General features: G+C 52.2%; 1 protein-coding gene across 3 annotated transcripts in view; it reads left to right on the top strand.

The window, feature by feature from the left end:
- The window catches only part of ndst2a (N-deacetylase/N-sulfotransferase (heparan glucosaminyl) 2a), a 95,489-nt gene that overhangs the window by 47,450 nt on the left and 31,326 nt on the right, over nucleotides 1–16,713 (top strand). For 2 of the 3 annotated variants that reach the window (XM_061227959.1, XM_061227960.1), the window contains exon 3: nucleotides 10,223–10,277. The exons of the other annotated variant lie outside the window; for it this stretch is intronic. The gene's annotated coding sequence lies outside the window, so the exon portion shown is untranslated. The remainder of the gene's footprint in view (nucleotides 1–10,222; nucleotides 10,278–16,713) is intronic. 3 annotated transcript variants of the gene reach the window in all.

The raw sequence follows: 16,713 nt of genomic DNA, 5'->3' as shown, positions 1-16,713 counted from the left end.
GGCACATACGCACGCATAAATAAAGGCTCCTCTTGGCCACGTGGGGGAAATGCGGCCCCCTGACCCAGTGCATTAACCCAGATTAGCTCTTATCGCCCGCTAAACCACAAATCCCCGTTTTGTCGATACTAAATACGAGCAGGAGTTGCACGGGCGGGAGACCCTGGTGAGTCGTTCTACGGGGTAATCTCCCGTTTCCCTTGGGGTCCGACCTTACGCGCTGCCACCTGGCTGTCACTCAGCCGCACTGCGGGCAGGCCAGGGTATTCAGGGTATTTACAACCCCCCTAATCACCCCCTCCCACAAAACTACTGCACATTATTAATAAATGTCTGCCATTATTCTGTTTGATTGTTGGGGGTCTTATTTCGCTTTAGAGCTAGAGCTCCATTGTCTTGTGGTTCTACGTCTCTTCTCTTCCTGGCTGACGCTTTGGATTCTGGGACCTGAGTTCTGTCGGAGTTCTGTTGCGCACACAGAAAAAGCGGCCTCTGAATCATCTTTGAATGGCAGATTTTTAATTGAGTGGAGTTCTTTGAGGGAGGATGATGTGCAGATGTTGAGTCTTCTGTAACACTTCACTTGGGCGGCGTTAACCTGAGGAAAGCAAAAATAGAGTTGCTTAACTTTTTTTTTCCCCCAAAACTGCGTTCGTCACAGCTGTCACTCAGCACTCCCTCCTGTCAGACTGAGCTGTCTCTTCGCTCCCACTGAGCACGTGCAGGAAGGGCGAGTCTCTTACCCCCCCCCCCCTGTTGATCCAGCCTTTTAATCAAATTTCAATTAGGCCTCTTAAGGGGGTCGTCTGTCGAGCGGTGCGGAGAGAGATCCGAGCGCTTCCCGAAACCCAGCTGTATCCACGGGGACGGGGGCGCCGAAATCCGTCCCGAGACGCGGTCCGATAATTGAGCCGAAACGACCCCCTCTCCCTTTGGGAGGGGCCGGGCCTTTCAATTCAGCCTGAGCCTGCTGCCGGGCTGACCCAGCTTCGACTGTACTGTCCCTGGACCCCCGCTCAAAGACACCCAGGGGGACCCCTGTCATAAGTAACGCAAAAAAAATGGTTTAATAATGGTTTAAGCATATTTTAAGATGTTTTTCCAAGTCTATATATTTTCAAGTCTGGCCTGGGACCACTTACAGTACCTTGAAGGCCCTCTGCGGGTCCGTGGTCTGTGATGTTGAAAACCCTCGGTGTAGGCTGTGTGTTGGGTTTGGTTCACGCCGCGTGTGAGCGCAGGTCTCTGCAGTCTGTAATGCAGGGAGCCCTCTGCACCACGCCCGAGTGCGGCCGCGCCTGCAGCTGTATCTCAGAGAGCGCTTCACCCCGCTGGAGAGGCTTTCCCTGCTCCTCCCGTCTCTCCGGCCTGCTGGATAATTCACCTGCGCCGCCTCGTCCCTGTCACCTACAGGTCAGCGGAGGAAGAAGCGGTGTGGAAAATGTGCACACACACTCTCACACTCTCACACTCTCACACTCTCACACTCTCACACTCACTCACTCACACTCACACACACACACACACACACACACACTCACACACACACACACTCACTTACACACTCACTCACTCACTCACTCACACACTCACACACTCACACACACACACACTCACTTACACACTCACTCACTCACTCACTCACACACTCACACACTCACACACACACTCACACTCACTCACACACCGGTCTCCTCTGGCTGAGGCGGCAGGCGGATGTGGTGGGCCGGTCGGAGAGCGTCTGCGCTTCGGCGTGTGTGGGAGAAGCGGAGAGAGACGTGGGTGGTCCATCTCTGCGTGTCTGTGAGGCAGGTGTGTGCGTTTGTGTCAGAGAGGCAAATCAAGCATAGCCTGGCCCTGCCGTGAACCCGGTCGGATTGAGAGGTGGGGGTGGGGGTGGGGGTGGGGGTGCGGGTGGTTTGTGTGTGTAGGTGTGTGTGAGGGGGTGGTGTCTGTAGGGGGTGCAGGTAAGAGCGGAGGTGTGTGAACGCAATGACCTCCCTCCTCCTCCTCCTCCTGTCTCCCTGCAGCTGTTTCTGAGAGACACGCTGAGCGTGTGTGTGTGTGTGTGTGTGTGTGTGTGTGTGTGTGTGTGTGTGTGTGTGTCTGTCTGTCTGTCTGTCTGTCTGTCTGTCTGTCTGCGTAGTGATTGTACACACACACACACACACACACACACACACACACAATTTTGCTCTAGTATGAATACGGAAATATCCCCTCTTCAAATGATTTACCCATGAGCACCTTTGACTTGAGGGAAAATAAATTTGCCAATTAGACATTGTGTGTGTTGGCAAACACTATTAAAGGAAAAATGTACCCAAAAATGTGTTTTCTCTGTTTGCGTATGCTAATGCAGGACCCAGGGCGACGGTGCGTGTAATGCCCTGCTGGGCTCCAGCACTTTTACATTTCAGACAGACTCCTCCTGACGATGTGGGTGGAAAGCACTCCTCTTTAATGCAGAAAGTATGGGCACATCAACGGTCATGTCATGGTCTGTGCGATTCTGATCATCGTACTGGTGCCTCTGCTTACTCTCTGTCAGATAGGCAAATTGGCTTGGCAGCACAGTGTCCCTATTTTAAAAATATTTCGATAAGAGCGTACACAGTAATTTCCATTTTTTATTTGCCTCAAGCGCCCATAGTTCATTGCACAGTCACTCTATTGTCAGTGAGATTTTGGTAAAAACTTGACAGTAATTGCATTATAATGCCAAATCGCTGGGCCGGTTTTATCGAGCATGAAAGAATTTTAATTTGGTTTGTGCTGCGTTTAAAATATTTTCTTTTCTTTTTTTCTTTTTTTTGTGTGCAATTTTCACAGTTGACTTGCTGGACAATTCAGCATTGTGTGGAGGTCTCCTTTTCTGATGCGGTGGAGTCTATCAAACCCTCTGCACCAAGAGCCCAAGCCTCACACACACACGCGCACACACACACACACACACACACTGCTGTTTAAATGCCAGCGGAGGTGTGATGCGTGTAGCTTATGGAGGTGTAGTTAGTCTCTGAATGAATGCACTCCTCTTCTTCTGTGGTGTTCTGGAAACGGGTGCTAAAAGGTTAGCGCAGCTTTCACGCGACGCCCCGGACTACCAGCCCGGAGGCGAAGCCGCTCGGTACCGTGGCCGAGGTGCGCCTTGTTAACCCAACAGCCTGACCGTGCCTCTCAGCTCCGTTCTGTGGCTAGTTCTCAGTCGTGTCTGTTCCTCGCCTTCCCGTACTGATTGCCGGCTCGCGGCTTTGATGCCCGCCGGGGGTACGGGCTTGTTTGGGGAGGGGGGCGGGAGAGAAAAGGCTCTGCCGAAACGACCCCGCTGCGTAATCGAACCGTTTTGCGGAGAGGGATGGTTGTGTGAACCGCTGGATTGACGTCCGGCGGGTGAAGAGGCCTCTCGGTCCGGGTTTGAAGCGGCTGCCGTTTCGGAGCCCTTTGTGAGGGCACTCAGAGCCCTGCTGCGGACCGCTTTTGTTTTCTAGCCCGATGCACTGAATCCAATATGCCTTTTTCTTTATGTATCTGTGTGTGTGCGCGTGCGTGTGTGTATGTATGTGTGTGTGAGTGAATGGGAGCGCCAAGCGGATTTTTTTCAGTAAGAATTCCGGGGTCCAAGTCCTCACACGGCAGCTGTAAAAAAAAATGTTTGTTTTTTTTTTAAAAAGCTTGCTGTGTGGGAATTTGTTTCGGTGGAAGCGAGACGTTAACTGACAGTAAAATGTTTGCTCCTGCACTAATTCCCCGGCCCCCTACGCGGCTGCACTGCGCTGCCACCGGAGCACCGGGGAAAAGGACACCATTAAATGAGGTCGACGCTCGATGTCTGCTGGGAAGGTGGGGGTGGGGGCGACTCATGACGTAATGGAATATTCCGGAAGGGGGTTTGAGTGGCGGGCGTAAGTTGGAGGGGAGGTTGGCGGGGGGTCAAGGGGAGGAGCGGGGGAGGCTGAGGGGAGTTCATAAAGGAGGCGCGGGGTCACTGGGACAGAGGTGAGGCTGAGAGGGGCGCTGTGATGAATGTTCTGGGGGTCCCGGGTCAGGACTGTGACGAATGCAGCCTTTTGTGTTGGAACATTTTTTTTATTACTTGGCTTCCCTGCTCCCCCCTTCCTCCCCTTCCTCTCCCCCCCCCCCCCCCCCCCCCCCGCCCCCTCCTGCCCGTCAGAAGCAGCAGGGGCTCATGATTGGCAGGCTGTTTTTCGTCGTGCTGGTGAGTCATAGCCGGGCCGCAGGTTGTTATGGCGATCGCCTGCTGCTTCTGTCCCTGATTCACCGGCGCGCGGCGGGGTTCTGCGCCGGGGATTCAGTTCCGCCGGGAGAGCGCCAAGCACGCGGCAGAGCGCTGCAGAGACGGCCGGTCCCGGGCACGTGTTCACGGGACGGAGGAGCAGTCCAGTCTGCTGCGGGCGCGATACCGCCGTACAGCTGAGTCTGGGAACAGCCTCCTCCGCTCATCCTGTGCACGTGTGTGTGTGGGCACGGTTTTTTAGTGCACGTTTGTCTGTGCGACAGATGGGGAGTGTGTATGTAAAATACCTATACGTACAACTGAGGGAGAGCAATTGCTATGTATGTGAGTGAGTGTGTGTGTTTGAGTTTTGTTTGTCTGTGTCTCTGTTTGTGTGAGAGTCTGTTTCTGTGTGTGTTTGTGAGTGTGAGAGACTGTGTGCGTGTGATAGACTGTGTGCGTGTGTGTTTGTGAGTGTGAGAGACTGTGCGTGTGAGAGACTGTGCGTGTGAGAGACTGTGCGTGTGATAGACTGTGCGCGTGATAGACTGTGTGCGTGTGTGTTTGTGAGTGTGAGAGACTGTGCGTGTGTTTGTGAGTGTGAGAGACTGTGTGCGTGTGTGTTTGTGAGTGTGAGAGACTGCGTGTACACACACACACACACACACACGCGCGTGTTTTGGGAGTACCCTTATTTCGGCACGCCTGCCTGCACATCCTGCAGTGAGTGCCTTGACACCCTGCTTTAACACCCCTCCATTATTAATCAGGCGGATTAAGGCCTGCAGCGCTCTCTCCAAAGCCCCAGCTCTCCCGAGCGGCCCGTTTCTCTTCTGCGTGGACCTTCACTTCAGCATCACTTCTCATTGGTCTACCGGCCGCCCTGCAGATTCTGATTGGCCAGTACCCGGCTGTCCTGTTGTGTCAGAACTTTGCTTATGGGATTTTTTTTAAATATCAACCGGTTAAAATAGGCTTAATATCACCACATACACGTGTGTCTTCATGCGATACTGAAGGTGGTTGTTTTAGCTGCGTAGGCCAGTGCTGGAAGGACTTGGTGAGCTGATCACGGCTGTGTCTCCACTGTTTTGTCAGAGCCCCAGGAGGGCAGTACAGCAGCTGATTGGGGTCAGTGTGGAGAGGACGCTGGCGCTGAGTGCCGTCGTTTCGGACAGGAACGAGCCGCTTTATCAGCCCATCTCCCCCTCCCTCCACCCCTCCACCCCTCATCCTCGCCTGTTCCCTCTCTTGACTTTTTGTTGTTTACTGCCGCTGCATGTTGACACTCTCCGCCTGACCTCGGTTACCCTCTGTGCTCTCCTCCCTCCCGTTTAGTTTCCTCTCCATCTCTCTTTTGCTCTATCTCTTCCTCGCTCATAAACACACGGGGTTTTGGGTGGTGTGTGTGTGCGTGCGGGCTTGGCACGGTACGCCAGCGGTAATTAAGACCTCTCTCTGTCCGTCTCTGTCCTCTTCCTCGGCCGAATGATTGACAGCCGGGTTTTCTCACTCTCCCCCTGGTCTTCCCCGGGCCTGTTCGGACAGGCCTGCGCTAAATTGAAAGCTTTCAAGACGCCGGGCTGTCGTACCCTTCGATGAAAACTGTCTCCGTTTTCATCTGGTTTCGGAATAGCTGTGGAATAATGAGACCTGCTCGGGAACGCGTGCCGTTTAAGACGAGAGTCGGTCGCGCTCAACGGCACGGAGTGACGGACGCTGCCGCGGTGCCGTCAATTAGAGAGCCGAGTTCCCCGTACTCCCCCCCCCCCCCCCCCCCCCCTCCGGCGAAACCAGAACCTTCCGGAACATCTGCCGTTTTCATGCATGCCCACGTCCGTTCTGCCGCTTCAGAATGCCGACGGCGCGGCGGCTCCTCTCCGACGCTGCCGTCTGCCGCTTCTCTCGCCGTGGGATGCGCGGGTTTTGCGTTCTCCGTATCCAGGTGAGGTGGGGATTCTGGGATAGCTTTGTCGGTTGTTTGGCTTGTCAGCGTTACGGCCCGGTCCGGGCCTGGATGGAGGCTTATCCCCGTGAAGAGCCAGGAATGGCGGCGGAAAACGATACCAGCAAACGTGGCACATCTTTCCCGTCTTCTGAAATCATTTCAGTCTCTGCGAGGGGTTCAGTAAATACAGAACAGCCAGGAATTCAGGGCAGCCTTCCGCTCGACCCGTCTCTCGCCCCCCCCCCCATCAAAGCTTTGCTGTGTTCAGTCCAGGGCTACGTGGTGTGAAGGGTTTTTGAGGAAACCAGGGCACGGCATTGGTTATTCAGTTTACTCAATATACTTGGTCTTGGAAGCAACATAATGCCTCAACATCAGAATGAATTCAAACAGGCCATGCCCCTTATCTGACTGAACTCTAATTGCGGTTCCCTGTTCCCTGTTGAGTAGTCTACAGCTGTGTGCAGGTGGCTACAGATGCACTCGAAAGGCTTCGTCAGAGGTGGGCACATTTCATTTCACCAGAGCTGATTATTATTATAATCATCGGGATTATTGGTCATTTTGATGTTAACATTCAGGAGCGATATTGGACTATAACTTCACCTCAGTGAAATTATAGGTGACTTTGTCTTAAATTGCCCAGATCTGTGTGAGCAACTGCTCTACATTTGACACACGTGGGAGGGGTAAGGAGCAGGGAGAGGAGTTTTTTCTGGCAGCTTGTAGAAATACAAAGAAATTTGATGATTTTGTTCTTGCGGTTGTTCGACACTGAATTGAATCCCCTGCCGTAACGGCAATCGTGGGGTCCTTACGTGCTTATTTGCAATTCAAATTCACAATACTCTTGTGCCAGCTATATGTTGATGTTTTGGATGTGGTTGCCTAGTTCTCTTGCTTACTTCCAGCTTTAGCAAATAGAGATTGTGTGAGATTGGATGGTTTTCGTTTTTTGTATTAGTGTTTGTGTTTTCGTTGCGTCTCGTACCGGTTTTCTCTAGTGACCCGTGTATGATATGCTGTCTGTCTGTAATAACATTTTATCTGAGGAATTTGCATGTTCCCTGTGTTCACGTTTTCATCCTCTGAACTCTGTGGTCCACAGAAGAGGAAGAGAAACGAGAGCGGTTTGCATGAGATCAGTCGTTTGCATGAGTGGAGATGGTGTTTGATTGTCATTTGTGATGTTCAGACGGCACTTTCGCATCATAACTGTTGTGAAAAGAAATTCATTCCACATGCTTCGAAACGAGTGTGTGTGTATTTATTTTGCCGACCTTTTCTGGTTTGAGGTCGGTGGGTCTGTTTGATAATTGGGTTTTCACTGGCCTCCAGGGCCAACGAGGGCTCTCATAGACTCCCATAGTAATTACAGGGAACATTCCCTTCCTCTGCCCCCTCTCTGATGTCACACGGTGGGCCAGCCGTAATTAAGACCTCTCCGTCTGGCAGCTTGTCGCTTGATTGACAGCCCGGTTGCGTTCGCTCCCTTGGACTTTGTGGGGACCGTTCAAACAGGCCTGCAGTAAATTGGAAACAGTGTTCTGCTAATAAAATGTCAGGCTGCCGGATCCTTAAAGGGAATTTCTGTTATTGCTTCTGTTTTTTCTTCTGTTTTCCCTGTTCGTGTCCTTCCCAGCTTCCTCTGTTTAAATGAGAAACATGTGTCTCCGTGTCTGTTTGTGTGTCTGTGTGTTTGTGTGTGTGTGTTTGTGTGTGTGTTTGTGTGTGTGTTTGTGTGTGTGTGTGTGTGTGTGTGTGTGTGTGTGTGTGTGTGTGTGTCGGCAGTTCCGCACACTCGGTAAATTAACTTCCTCCTGTCGGGTGGAGGGAGCGCAGTAGCCTGCTCCCCGTTCTTTTCTGAAAACCGCTGTCTTCTGCCCCCCACACATCTGCCCCCCACACATCTGCCCCCCACACATCTGCCCCTTCCCCGTTTGGGGGAGGGGGTGAATGAAATGCTGTCCCATCTGTTCCAGCACTGCCCAGTGGTTTCTGGCACGCTGAGGGTGAATGTGCTAGCGGAATGTTCCGGAGATTCACATTCACAGGACAGCGAGGAGGGGCGGGGCTGTGATGGGGAGATGGGGTCCGTGGCAACGACCCTTAGTTTACTCCTGTAAACGGAACGGGTTTGTTTTAGCCTGCTGTCAATATTACCACAGCTCTCTGAGGTACACGCACTGTACTGACAGAGTGTGTGTGTGTGTGTGTGTGTGTGTGTGTGTGTGTGTGTGTGTGTGTGTGTGTGTGTGTGGTGTGTGTGTGTGAGACAGACAGCACTGTGCTTGCTGACTCTCTCAGTGCCAGGAGATGTGCTGCTGTTTGACTGAACTCCATTAAACTTTAAAATCACATTCTGTGCAGCGGAGAACAAAAGCGGGTTCCCTGTGTCTCTCTGATCGCTCTCTCTATCCATCTGTCTGCGCGTCGCCCTCCCCTTCTCTTCATCTGTGACAGTCCCGCGTTCTCCTCTCACGCGCTCTTCCTTCAGTATTCTCTCCTCTCCCTCCTGTCCGTCTCTCTCCTCCCCCCTCCCTTTCTCTCTCTCTCTCTCTCCCTTTCTTCTCCCCCCTCCGTTTCTCTCTCTCTCATCAGTAGCCTGTTTCGAAAGCAGTCTCCGGTTGCTGGTGAGTGTTCTAATGGAGCCCCAGGACCTGCAGTGCATGTTGGGTCTCATACAGGCAATCACCAGGGAGATCATCTGCCCGAGAGTACGAAATCCAGCATCTATCTCCTCTCTCTCTCTCTCTCTTTCCCTTTCTCTCGTTCTCTCTCCCTCTATCCCTCTCTCTCACTCTCTCTCTCTCTCTCTCTCTCTCCCTCTCTCCCTCTCCCTTCAGCTGAGCATAAGCCGTCTGCTGCTTTTCATTATTTATTCATTTTAGCTGTTCGAGGAGCTAAAACCGGACCTCCGACCCCCCTCTACGGGCGGGGTCATCCGCCGTCAGGCTCCCGAAACGCAGCAGCGCCGTCCTGCTGTGAGCGCGCCTCTCGTTTGTCAGAGTCCCTCTCGTCCTAAGGCCGGGACGCGCGGGGTTTCGCGCCCGGGAGAGAATCCTGTTCTCCAGCCACTGAATTTGCATGGCAGGTGGAGTGGATGGATATGGACCTGTAGACCAGTAACCGGGCTGGAGTAAAATGGCCGCTAGCCCGCATTCTTTTCCAGAAGGATTCTGCTCTCCACAGGCCGGTGAATACATGGGACTGTGTTACTTTCCTAATGCTTCTTCAGCAGTGCTGGCGGAACCACTCAGGGACGATGCTGTCGGCTAGGAGGAGTGCTGTGGATGTCTGCCTTTGGCTGTCTCTTGTTTTACGGGCGGGCGGAAATAGGAGAAGAAGAATGGAATAAGTTTAGCGGCGGGTTTTATTCACTTGGGTTTCTTTATCCCTCTACAGTAGCAAATGCTGGGTACTGCGTTTGAAGATGCATTAATTAACCATGGCTGGTTAGCCAGATGAATTGCTTGGCCTAATCTTTTGGACTGCACTGATGTTTGATGTTGTTTGACGATGTATAATTCATTACTAAGTGCACTGAACCCTGGCTGGGCCATGTGTTTATGCTGATGATTGGCTGCTAGTGCTTACAGTACGTGCTACAGGTAGCTAGAGGCTGCCTCCCCATGTAGTGTGTGTGTGTGTGTGTGTGGGTCTGTCTGCTTGTGTGTGTGTGTGTGTGTGTGTGTGTGTGTGTGTGTGCTTTTGTGATTGGTGCAGCTGAATGAGACCACGGTTTACCAGGTGTCAGGGGCATTGGGTGGTGCATGTACCACTCAAATCACCACGCTCCAGCACTTTATTGATTTGCCCTATGGGCAGTGGGGGGGGGGGGGATGCAAAAAGGGGGTTTGGTGTGGAGGTCTTTTTCTTTCGCCTGGGGGAGAAGGCCTATATCACAGTCCTGTCCCAGCCTCTGCAGTCCTGTAAGGCTGGGCTGGGCTGGGCTGTGGCACAATGAACGGACATCTGCAGCTGACCTGTCAGTGGTCTCGGCCTTGACCCCCCGCCCCCGTCTGTTCCCATTGCAGGAAACCCGAGACGCTCAGACCGGATAGGCCAGAGGACGTCTCCCGTGGCAACAAGGTTAGAACCCCTCTTTATCCTGCGCTTAAGGTGCGGCTAAAGTAACTGGCCACACCGCTTGTTCAGTTTGTGTGCGTGGGTTTATTTAATGTGTGAAAAGCAATGTGCTCATTTCAGACACTCCCATGTATAGAGCCTACAGTGATGTAGAAATAATACATTTGAACGGTAGCCTGATAAAATGATAGCATTAATAAATAAATGCTCCCACACTGGATAGTGTCACACTAAATCATACTGAGAAATGCTGATAAAGAGCCGTATAATTAGAGTTGTTACGGGCACGTTAGATTAACTTTTATTTAATCACAGACTACTTAATTGTTTGTAGTGAAGATGCTTTCTCACACCGGAGCATTGCTTTTTGGCTTATTTTGTGGCTTGCACCTCTCCAAACACGATATTCCATCAAACTGTCTACCAGTCAGGGCTTGCCAATTGGATGCTGCCTCTATTCAGCCGGTTGGAGATTTCAAGTCCCGTGGATTTAATTGACAAATTGGCTGCCCTTTTGGCTAAGAAAATCCATTTGTGCTGTTAGTGTTACTGCATTACCTGGGTTTTGATTAGGCCTGGTCGTTAATCACATTTACACTTAGGCGTTAGCATAGGCTGCCTCACAATCATTACATATTACTTTTGTGTGATTAAAAAAAAATTGTATTTAGTGAATCTGCAACACTGTCAGGTTTGAGTGGGGACAACTATTTTGGGGCTATATTTAACAGCATAGCACCTAGGCTATTTTGCTATTTTAGAAAGCTAGCTAGATTTACTTATTGATCTTAATCGCTTTCTGCCATGCTTGTGTCCACGGTGTATAGGTTATGCATTTATTGCGGGAAAACGGTGGGGGAAAAGGCACAACGGTTGTGCCGTGTAAGGAACGATTCACTCCATACACGGATACTCTTCAGAGCTTGAGAAATGGGGATTTCATATCTGTCAATCTTGTGGCAGGGATTAGCTAGCTAGCTAGCATCGCTAATCCGTCCTCCTGCCGGCTACCAAGAAATTCTCAAGTTGCGCAAATTCCATCCGGCGTAGATTATGGTCATCTAGTGTTCCTCAAGCAAGCACACGTAACGCGGAGCAGGTTACCCATCCTCTCAGTGGCCAGCCGCACCAGTTCTCTCTCCCTGCTGTCCACGCACTGATGTGTTTTTCTCAGGTCCTCTACAGATGTAGATTTCCGAGACCGTGTTTAATTCCTGTGAACGGTATGGCGAGGCAGTGCCGGTGAGGGCGTGCATTGGCGGATGGGACTCGCTGGGACGGCGGCTTCCGGTTGACGCGGGTAAACGGGGAAGAGCCATCGCTGCCTCAGCAGAGGGTTCTGGGGCCTGGTTGGGTCTGATGTCAGCGGGGCGCAGTTTAATTGAAACGCGGCGAGCGAGGTCTAATATATCTAATTGTAGCTCTGGGAACGGCCGCCCCGCTCAAAGCAAATAAGAGCGGCTCCAAAGAAAACGACATTCAGAGTCGTAAAGGAACACTAGTCTGCGCCTCCCGTGGGCGCTTTCTGCCCCTTATGAAGGCTACCCCGCGCTTCGGTCTAGACACATTTACCACGGAGCGGGGAATTAACATTCGCCCCGGCCTCGCCAAGATGCACGCTGTTCTGTCCCCCGCAATAAGAGCCTGCTTTTCTGCTGAAGGAGCTCTGACTCCACACATGAGGACTAATCGGGGACACTCCCAGGGCGTGCTGTGGAAGAGGGGAGTGCTGGTTAGTATGGTCAGGTTGGTGCTGTGGAACAGGGGAGTGCTGGTTAGTATGGTCAGGTTGGTGCTGTGGAACAGGGGAGTGCTGGTTAGTATGGGCAGGTTGGTGCTGTGGAACAGGGGAGTGCTGGTTAGTGTGGTCAGGTTGGTGCTGTGGAACAGGGGAGTGCTGGTTAGTGTGGTCAGGTTGGTGTGTGGAATGGTTGAGGTGTGCTGGTTAGTGTGGTCAGGTTGGTGTGTGGAATGGTTGAGGTGTGCTGGTTAGTGTGGTCAGGTTGGTGTGTGGAATGGTTGAGGTGTGCTGGTTAGTGTGGTCAGGTTGGTGTGTGGAGTGGTTGAGGTGTGCTGGTTAGTGTGGTCAGGGTGGTACAGTGCAGTGGTTGAGGTGTGCTGGTTAGTGTGGTCAGGTTGGTACAGTGCAGTGGTTGAGGTGTGCTGGTTAGTGTGGTCAGGTTGGTGTGTGGATTGTTCTGGGTGTGTTGGCTTGAGTGGTCAGGTTGGTGCAGTGGAATATGGGTTGAGCGTGTGCTGGTTAGTGTAATCTGGTCAAACATTGCAAGGCGACCACAGCTCCCAAGCCAAGTGTCAACTGGCTTAAGGGCATGAAGAATATATATTTAAAATTCCTTCCTCAGTGGATAATTCCCACCAGGTCTTTGGGGCTCTGTCTGTCTGTCCGTCTGTCCGTCCTGTCCTCAGGGCGAGGGCGGCCCTGGGATTGATTCATCTCTCTGTAATTGGGCAGCTGTAAGGCCTTTAAAGGCCCGCTGTGACATCATTTATTACGGGCTGAACAAAGGCCCGGGGGGAGGCGCGCGGGAGGCCCCAAACAAAAACACCTCTGAGGAGGAGGCTGCAGGCCGGGGGCGGCTGGGCAGCGTGGGAATGCGCCGGGAGATTTACGCCGCCACCGCCGCGGCCCCGTGGCCCCGGTCCCGGCTTCCTGGTCCCATCGTAGCGTCTTCCACGAGAGTCCGTCTCTACAACCACACTGCCGTCCACTGCTGGTTAAATTAGCTTCCCTCTCAAAGCGAGACGGCACGATCTTCTCCTGTCGATGGAGCGCTCAAACTCGCCATTCCCTGCTTCTGACACCCACACGAGGGCCCCCCCCCCCCCTTATTGATACAGACCTTTAAACGTGGGAGGAATGTCGCTGGGGTTGTGTGTGAACTCAGGCAGCGCTGATGTTTCTGTTTTTATCCCAGGCCAGTGTGATGCACAGAACCTGTACTGATATTTTGAGTGCGTGTGCGTGCGTGCGTGTGCGTGTGTGTGACTGAACTGAGATGCCTTGAGAGGGTGAAGCAGCAGGGTGAGGTGGAGGAGAGGAGGAGAACGGGGAAAGCGATGGGAGGCCTCCTCAGACAGGATGGCGGGGGAATAGCTGAATGGAGCGGTGGTTTAATTGGGGGAAAGGAAGCGTTTGTGCTGGAGGGGGGGATGTGGGAACGGGGGGCGGGTGACTTGCACAGAGAGGACTAATCGATGTAGAGAGTGAAATGGAGCAAAGAGGGAGTAGAAAGGACTCACACACACACACAGCTACTCACACACACAGCTAGATGCACCACACACACACAGCTAGATGCACCACACACACACACACACAGCTAGATGCACCACACACACACAGCTAGATCCACCACACACACACACACACAGCTAGATGCATCACACACAACTACAAGCGCACACACACACAGGCAGCTACATGCACACGCACACGCACACACACATACACACACACACACACACACACAGCTAGATGCACCACACACAACTACAAGCGCACACACACTCAGACAGCTACACACACACAGCTAGATGCAGCACACACAACTACACGCGCACACACAGAGCTATATATAAATAGACATATGGACGAGGCAAAGAAGCAGTGCTTCTGGCTGTGCACATTTGTATTTCTGAAATCCAAATCAGCTTCACGCACAGATACCTTGCAGAAATGTTTTTTCCCCATTGTACGGGGCTAGATTTGTTTGTTATGGAAATCCACGTTGTGTCATTCGGTAATTTATTGGAAGTTTTGCTTGCCATGGTGAAATGAGAGTTGAAAGGCCTGTTTTGTATGGTAATATATGTTATTATTCACATAATTGGTATTTATGCGATCAAGATTTCCTTAAACCCAAAGCCTTTGTGTAATTTTTAAGGCTTGTTATGCGTAGAATTAAATGCGACTTGTGCATTAGGGAACAGGAAAAGCATGGGCCAGTTATCCAGACGGAATAATTTTGCGCTTAACTTGCTGGAACGCCTCCGTAGAGGAATGCGTCTCCTCAGGCCAATCACCTTCCTGTGACATGGCTGGCAGCCAATGAAAGGCTCAGAAAGGCGGGGTTTCACATTCACACGCAGGGCCTTGGTATTTCATTGTCCCACTGTCTGTATGTAGTGTGTGAATGTGTCTCCATGTAGTGTGTGTGTGTGTGTGTGTGTGTCCATGTAGTGTGTGTGTGTATCCATGTAGTGTGTATGCGTGTGTCCATGTAGTGTGTATGCGTGTGTGTGTGTGTTCATGTAGTGTGTATGTGTATGTGTCTGTGTGTGTGTATGTAACATGTAATGTGCCTCCATGTACTGTGCCTGTATGTGTCTCCATGAAGTGTGTGTGTGTGTGTGTGTGTGTGTGTGTGTGTGTGTGTGTGTGTGTGTGTGTGTGTGTGTGTGTGTGTGTGTGTGTGTGTGTGTGTGTGTGTGTGTGTGCGAGCTTCTGCTGTATCCTGAACCACACGGACACCGGACCGCCCCTCTGCTCCATACGCACGTCCCCGCCTCCCTGCCCGCTCTGCGGCTGTGTGCTGTTCATCACGGGGAGCGGCCCTGACCGATCTCCCCTGTGCGCCAGCCTTTCACAGGGAGCCACTTCATTTACTGTGAGCGACGGGGCCCGCTCTCCCCCACTGCGAGCGATGCACCCTGTGCCCCCGCCTGTCCAAGGACGCTCCGTCTGATTGGTGGACTGGCGGCTGGTGCGACCGCTATCGTAAATGCTGATTTGTCGGCGCCCCCGGTTACTGAAATGGAGGTCTGTCGGAGCAGGGTGAAGGTGGCCCAGACTGAGCCAGACCTGCTTTCAGTTTCCTGATACGTGCTGTGAGACGACCAGGTGAAGGGCGGTATATTAGGGATGGGCGACTCCAGTCCTGGAGGCCCGGTGTGGATGCAGGATTTTGCTGCCACCAGTTACCCTGGCTCAAGCAGCGAATTAGCCACGCGCACCATGACCCCATTCACTCCTAAATTAGGCCTCAATTAAATGCTGCAAGACAAGAGCATTTATCAGCCGCTGTTTATATCATGGAATGTGGCAATAAATGACAGATTACATTAGTCATTTGGCACACGCTGTTATCCCGTGCGACGTGCAATAAAGTGCAAATCAGAACCAGGGACAAGTGCGTTGAAGACCTTCGAGGAAAGTACTGTTCCAAGTCCTAGAGTGATCGAGTAATTTATTGGGCTAATTAAATAATTAAGAGCAGACGTTGTTCTGAACTCCAGAGACTGATGAGGCCACCTCGCCCATCCCTGCGCTATGTAAACAGAATCCGTTAATGTGACGAAAACCATTTTAATACTGAGCCAATCCCAAATGCTCATTCAATATGGGAAATTGAAGTTAAAAACCAGGAAAAAGAGCAGATAGCCAGGATTAATCCAGCCCTGTGTTATGCTGTGTGTGGTGTTTTGAGCTTGCTGCAGTACCTCATGTTTCTCTGAAGAGGCGGTGTGCCTGAGCTGCAGGTGCCGTGTGATGTCGGGCGTGTCGGTGGTTGGAGGAGCCTGTCCGTCACTGCTGCCCATGTTAGGGGAAATAACTGCGCCGTCTCTTTAAAAGGCGGAGCTGAGCATGAAAATCTACACGATTCGTGGACGCTACAGGCACCCAGTGAACAGACCGCAGTGGACATAGCCGTGTGTGTGTGTGTGTGTGTCAGTGTGTGTGTGCGTACGTGCATCTGCAGGATTGACTATTGTACAGTGTGTTCCCAGTCAGGCATTTCCCCACAAACACCCCCCCCCCTCCCCCTCACCCCACTCCACTGTCCTTTGAGGCCTTTAACATTACAGCAGAGTCCGGCATGTCAGTGTGGGCAAGATTTAGGGGAGGGGGGGGCACCTGGGGTGGGTCTGAGGCAGCGAGCTTGCCGCCAGTCTGACCTCTGTAACCCGGGGCGACCCACCAGGCCCACAGACCGCAGCCATTTCCTGTGGGGTATCCCCCCCCCCCCCCACATCTGCTGCAGCTGCTGGGTAGAGAGAAACACTCACAGCGCCATAAATAAGCATTCCTCTGCTCGGGGTCCCGCGGTCCAGCCTGTGATGTCACGGGGCAGGAGGAAGCTCATCCGGGGGTGGGGGGGGCTGGCAGCTCGACGCCTGCTCACCCATCACTGGCTGAGAAGCTGAGCAGTCATGTGCCTCGTCCTTAATTAAGACCATTATTGTGATTAATGCCATAACACCTTCCAAACCCAGCCTCTAAAATTAGTCACGCTTTATTTATCCGCTGTTTCTCACCTTAAGGGGGGGTGGGGGTGGGGTGGCAGTCAGTGTACTGACAGGTATGTGGGAGTCTTGTGATGACTCATCAGTCGCTGGTGATTTTGGAAATCCAGGACGAGCTTGGTCCTGTTTCACAAGAACCACTCTCTCTCTCTCTCTCTCTCTCTCTCTCTCTCTC

This window comes from Conger conger, chromosome 18 (assembly GCF_963514075.1).
Source record: "Conger conger chromosome 18, fConCon1.1, whole genome shotgun sequence".
Taxonomy (NCBI): Eukaryota; Metazoa; Chordata; class Actinopteri; order Anguilliformes; family Congridae; genus Conger; species Conger conger.
The sequence above is the reverse complement of the archived record's forward strand: the minus strand, read 5'-3'. Positions and strand labels throughout refer to the sequence as shown.